This window comes from Octodon degus, unplaced genomic scaffold (genome assembly GCF_000260255.1).
Source record: "Octodon degus isolate 3935 unplaced genomic scaffold, OctDeg1.0 scaffold00023, whole genome shotgun sequence".
NCBI lineage: Eukaryota > Metazoa > Chordata > Mammalia > Rodentia > Octodontidae > Octodon > Octodon degus.
Window position 1 is genome coordinate 7,903,808 of NW_004524599.1, and position 6,443 is coordinate 7,910,250.

Here is a 6,443-nt window from a genome sequence, read left to right on the forward strand (position 1 = left end):
TTAAAGGCCTGAGCTAGGGCCATGCCCCCTATAGCCGTGTTTCTTATGTGCCTTTGGAGAGACTGGTCATCGTGTGAAATAAGGTTGAAGTTAATACACCCTCCCCCTTATCTGAAGACTCCGCAGTATTCTGAAGTTCCCTGTGAACGGATGCCTTCCTGAACGTAGGAAACAATAAGGTGTTGCTGCGCTACCCTGAACGTGTGTCTTTTCCAGAAAGGCTGGATGGGGAAGATTGGATATCTTGATAACTCCAACCTGTCCTTGTTGGGCCTGGAGTCCTACATGTAATAGAGGAGCAACTTATGATTTTGTTTTGTGAGAATGAAAGTGCTACTATAAGAGAAAAACCATCTCTGAATGAAGAGCTGAATTAGAAAAGACATTTTAAAACCCGTATTTCTTATAATGGTGGTCTACATTTTGTTACCAAGCATCTGCAGCTAGATACAAGCCCTTGTGACAACATGAGAGATTTCTCAAATGAGAGAAAAATGACACAGAGATATGTATTGGGAACAGTTCTTTGAAATGCAGAACTAAAGCAGAACAGCAGCAGATTCAGCAGTTCCCCCCTATATTTAAGTGGATGCCACTTGAAGGAGGGAACTGCTGAATCTGGTGTTGGTGAGGCGCGGCTGCTGTGTGCATCTCAGGGAGGGAAGTAATGACACCAGCACCCGTGGAAACCTTGCAGGTCTGCTGTACCTTCCACTCCATATGGACTCACCATCCTCAGTTTTGAAATACAGAAAGCTCTGAAAAAATGAACATTTGGAAATAAAGTTAGGGCTGGCCAAATAGCTCAGCAGATTAAAGCGCCTGCAAGTAGGCCCAGGGGCTGTGTTCGATTCCCCCCACCCCACAAGCCTGCTGTGCCAGCCCCGCCCCCAGGGCACACTGAGCAGGCAGTTGAGGCTGGGTGTAGTGGCACAGTGCCTGTAATCCCAGCCCTTGGGAGGCTGTAAACAGGCAGATCACTATGAGTCCAATCTAGTATTGAGACCCTGAACACCCTGTGGACCTTTCCCTAAAATACAGAAAAAAATAAAATAAAAAATAAACTTAAAAAAAAGAAAGAAAGTCATGTAAAGTCATTTTCAGCAAAACAAGATTGGAGTGGTGCAGGCAAATTGATGGTTGGGATCTGTTTTATGTAGCATGCTTTCTTCTGCAGGTACATAAAGATGCTGCTTGGGCATGTTACGTAACAGGTGGCATACGTAACAGTAGTTTTCTAAAATATGACCATTTCTAGATTCGAAGACACGTCTGGCGCAGGAGTTCCAGTAAAAGTTCCTCATAGAGGTTTATAAATCTTCAATAGATTATGCCAGTACTCCTCCTTGATTACTTAATAAATACAGACTGAGCATCACAAACCCAAAACTCAAAGCCAGAATGCTCCAAAAGTTGAAACCCTCAGAGCAGAGACTTAACACAAGAGGCAAATCCCACACCCGATTGCAGGTTGGGGTGAAAACACAAGTGCATTAAAGTACAGCATGAAAGTTATCTTCAGGTGTATGGGGTATGGGACATAAATAGATTTCACTTTGTGAGGCAAGTTCCCTCCCAAAGTTATTTCTTTATGAATACGCAGATATTCCAAAACATTAAAATCCCAAATTCTTCTGGTCCCAAGCCTTTCACATAAGGGATATTCAACCTGTATCATGATTCTTTCCTACTTGATTAAATAAAAGCCATTTGCAATGGCAGGACGCAAACTGGAGTGTAAGTTACAAAGTAACCAGCCATGAATCTGCAGAGAGCGCTGCCCAGCAAATTGCCTACTGATTCACTTTCCAGATCCTCCTGGAATGGGAATAATTTTTCTTACATCTTGAGGCAGTTCATCTTTTGTATTTCTTTCCTTCTCAAAGAATATTTAAAAATAATATTCTATCATTCAGGTTATAGAAAGCATGAAGTACCATTGCCAGGCACTTTAAGCATTAAGACTGGTGTTACCTTATGTGCTACTTTAAATTTATAGCCGGTCGTGTACTTGAAAAGTCGACAGTCACGTGAGGACTAAACACAATGACCAAACATCAACTGGTTCTGTGCTGGTGGGAGAAAGCACAAAAAAAAAAAAAAAAAAAAAAAAAAAAAAAAGTGTGGCTGAATGGAGAGGAAACAGGAATAGGAGCAGGCCACTTAAGTGTAGCCTTCATCTTCGGTCGGGGTAAAGGGCTGCGATGTGTGAAAGCCAACCTTAATATTTCAGAAAGGCGTGTGCGCATGTGTGCACTTGTGTGCGTGTGTGCACATGCAGGTACAGTGTACGCAAGTGATTAAAACAGTAAAGCATCCATAATGTGTAAATATAGGTTGTGTGTTTTCTGTTCCTTTTTTGCAACTTATCTCTAATTTCAAATTAAAAAGACTGTATATTAGAGGACACAAACACTATGGTGTAAACTCTGCTGCTATTAGTGATGATGTTATCGACAAACAATAAACAGACCCTTAGTTACTATCTCTACTTATGAGAGTTCATTAATTTCTATTAAATGAAAAGTTCAGCATACAAATACAGAAATGTTAGTACAGTACTAGTATTTTTTGAAGATTGTGTCTACATGAGAATAACTGACAATACTGCTATTTATTTTTATTTTATTTGTGTGTGTGTGTGTGTGTGTGTGTGTGGCCAGCTCAGCCCACCAGGGGGCGGGGCTGGCTGGCATGCAGTGCTGGGGGATTGAACCGCAGTCCCTGTGCTTTGCTAAGCTTGCTCTAAGTAGGTGCTTTAGACCACTGAGCCATCTCACCAGCCCCAATACTGCTATTTAAATGTCGCATGTTGTCTGCCTTTTGAACTGTGATAGAACTTATGCTTTGTCCAAAAAAAAAAAAAAACCAGCATTTTCTATAGTTCCTGTTAAGAGTCAAAACATAGATGGCAGAAAGTATTACAGTTAGAATTCAGTGTCATATTGTAATAAGGGCTTCCCTCATAGGCGTTCCTAAAATCCCTACGGTATTTTTTTACCTCACTGATTTTGTGAAATTGTGTTTATGCTTCCATCACTGCACTATATTTTTTAAGTATGAGATAGTCTCCCTCAGCTAAGCCTATAAATACCCAAAAGAAAGTTAACAAAAAATTTGCTCAACGTTTTTTCATCATTTTGCAATTTATAGTAGAAATACCATTATCATGAGCATATCGAAAGAATTAATCCTCCCACTTGAGTGGGTCTACTAGGTATTACTGCTGTGGGCTGAAGCTGCTATAGGTTTTTCTGAAAAAATACAAAACTTTATTCACAGCACTAAAATATTAAATGTCACTTTCATGATTCGGGGCTGTGCTAACTCACCATGCACACTGTGGATTTAGCTGACATGAAGTGTATACTTCCAGGTTCACTGGTCTAGCAGAGGGCTTGCAGGCCATGTTTTCTGCTGCTCAGGATGAGGACTGTTACTCCTACTCAGACATGTTGAGACTGAGTGGGAGTGATGAGTGAAAATTACGGTGAACCTAAAGGTGTATGATAGCAATCTGGGCCTTGGCAGAACAGAGTTGCAGTGGCCCTCTCCTCCAAACTTCTCTAGCGCTGGACACGGAAGTCCACAGAAGGGCAGGACAATGAGGGAAGGACAGAAATCTTGGTCCCTGACTCTCACTACTTCTCTGCTATTCATCTTCTGATTCTCTGCACGTAGGGAATCCCTAATTAATCCTTCCTTCATACAGTAGTCTCAACCCTGTCTTAGGGAAGTTCTATACCTTATAAAAATAGCCTTGTCATAAATTTTTCAAGAAGTACATATTTCATTTGTATTGCACTTACCATGGTTATAATTCGCATTTGATTTGTGTGCTAATTGAATTAAATCCCTGCTTTTCTTTGTGGCTTATATACCCTGGCACCAAAGTACAACGCACACAAGCTTGGCACGTAGCAGACACTCAATAAACATTTAATAAGTAAAGGGAAAAAAATGTCGCATGTTATCTGCTCTCAAGAGCTTTATGTTTCTGTCCATCTTGGCCTTGACTAATCCCAGTTCCTTTTGCTGTCCAGTGAGGGTTTGATTCTAACCATAGTGCTCAGACAAGGCAGGCTGCTGTGACCGGGCACTGTGGGTTGGTGCAGGAGCGACAGAAGTGTGTTCCTCGCAGTGCTAGGGCTGGGGTGTCCAAGACCAAGGTGCCACTCGATTCTGACTTTTGGGCTCCCAGAAAGACCACTGACCTGCTTCTGGCATGTTCTGTAAGGGGTACCCGCCCCAGGGTTCTTTGTGAGAACATTTGTTCCATCCACGAGGACACCCCTCCTCATACCTTCTGGAGTTAGGACTTCACCCAGTGAATTTACTTCACACGCTCAGCACGTGATGAGTGGGAGGCGTGATGGCCAACCCTGCCCTATCTTAGCTTCTGCATCGGGCCCCGCGGTGGCTTTGGACAAACCATTTAGCGCTGCTGGATGATGCAGTCACTGCTCTCTGCATTGCAGAACTGCTTGGGAGTTACATGAGGGTCTTCTGGAACAGTATCCTGTGCAGTGTAATGTGCTTATGGAACAACTAGAACAGGGAGCCTAAAGTGTTTTGCTTCTGCTGTTTAAAGGACGATAGGTAAAAATAATAATAATAAAATAAAAAGGACAGTCGGTACTTGCCACCATTTTTAAAGTTCGTATATAATTGCTGTGCTTTCCTCATTATGCCAAGGCCTCTCGGGAAAGAAAAGGGCCAATAGCCAGTGGTGTAACAGCTTACACATTAATTATATGACCCTTTCACAGGTACAGGGCACTGTAGTCCTTACGTGCTTATTGGTGGCCACTGCTTTGATAATAAGTGATGCAAGCCCAAAGCTTTAGTTCTCACTCTCATCCCCTTTTGGCTGTGGTGGGCAGTGGTGCCCCTTCTGTTCTCCATATCCTTTTCATCTCAGGACTCAGGCAGAAGAGCAGCCCGCTCCAGGACATGCCACACTCCTGGCTGAAGGAAGAGTCAGCGCGGACTCTTAGGAGAGTCTTTAAGGTTCTGTTTTAAGGTTCTGCTTAGTTGAGGCCCTGTGTTGCCTCTGATCACATTTCTTTGGCCAGAGCAAGTCACATGCGCAAGCAGGGGTGGGGCGAGTGAGCACTCTCCTCCACCAGGTGGCCCATGGCAAGTCTGAGTACAACCACTACCCTGTGTTTGTTCCCTTATTTGTCTAAAAGCACATTATCAGTTTTAATGAAAGTAAGCAAGAATTTAGAAGAAAATATTTGCCACCAAAAAGAGTTGAGGGTAATGACTTGCAAGGACATTGGAGCTTTGTTTCTGTGTCTTGGATTCAGAATACCTGGAAGACCGTACCATCGCATACCCTGGGCTCCTTCCCTGAAAGTTTCCCGAGTTTTATTGAACAGAGAAGTCACCAGGGATCTCTGCTGACGTTTCCCTTTTGGTCCGCTGTTTAATGGACTCTTGAGGAAGAGCCTGGTTAGCCCAGCCACGGCCAAGTGGAACCCACTGCCATAGCCAAGGGCAAGACCTGGGACACTGAGAGAGCCTGCCAGGATGACAGGGCCTCTCATTTATCTGACCCTGACATCTTAGTGCCACTCGTACTACGGGTATTGCCCAGGCCAGGAGTAGTGCTAGAGTGGAGAATTGGTAAGCAAATAGCGATTTTACTAAACTTTCACTTCATTTTAGTTGGTGGTTTTGCTCTGCTTTCCAGTATAAGAAGGCATATTTCTGTGTTGATCAGTGTCTTTCTTAACGTAATAATTGCAAATCTGCTCTGAATAGGAGAGACAGGTTCAGTGTCCGGAGGCTGTGTAGTCACAGTCTTCTGGGCTTTAGCCCTGGGCGACCTGCATTTCACCTTTGTGGAAACTGAGGTGCAGTCACCTGAGAGTTTTGCCCTTGATGCAGGGAGTTTGCAGCTACTCCACAATTCAGACCACTTTGTTTTCCTGCTCTGGACCTAGTGATTCAATGAGATGCAGTTTTTCAAATAGTCTTTTCTTAAAATAAAATGAAGTAGCATATTTTAAAGAGTATAAGGGGTCAGGGAGATGGCTCATGGGGGCTGGTGAGATGGCTCAGTGGAATAAGCACTTCTCTGGCAAGCGCAAGGGCCTGAGTTCAATCCCCAATTCTGAAAAAAAAAAAAAAAAAAAAAAAAAAAGAGTTGTTTTGTAATACTCTTCTTGTCGTATAAAACAAGCTTACCTCATTCACCATACCTAATTGGTATAGTTATGTACTACTAGGAGTTTTTTACAAAGAGTATAATTTTAAATTTAATATTCTCAGTTCATTGTGATGCAGAATTGATTCAAGGAATGGATATAGGTATGCGTGTGTGTGTGTGTGTGTGTGTGTGTGTGTGTGTGGTACTAGGACTGAACCCAAGACCTTCACACTGAGCTACACTCCCAACCTGTTTAGAAAATGTGTTTTAAGGCTTTTTTTTTTTT

At 42.8% G+C, this 6,443-nt stretch overlaps 1 protein-coding gene across 5 annotated transcripts in view; it reads left to right on the forward strand.

The window, feature by feature from the left end:
• Mak (male germ cell associated kinase) overlaps nucleotides 1–6,443 on the forward strand; it is a 64,578-nt gene that overhangs the window by 3,656 nt on the left and 54,479 nt on the right. The gene's annotated exons all lie outside the window — the stretch shown is intronic.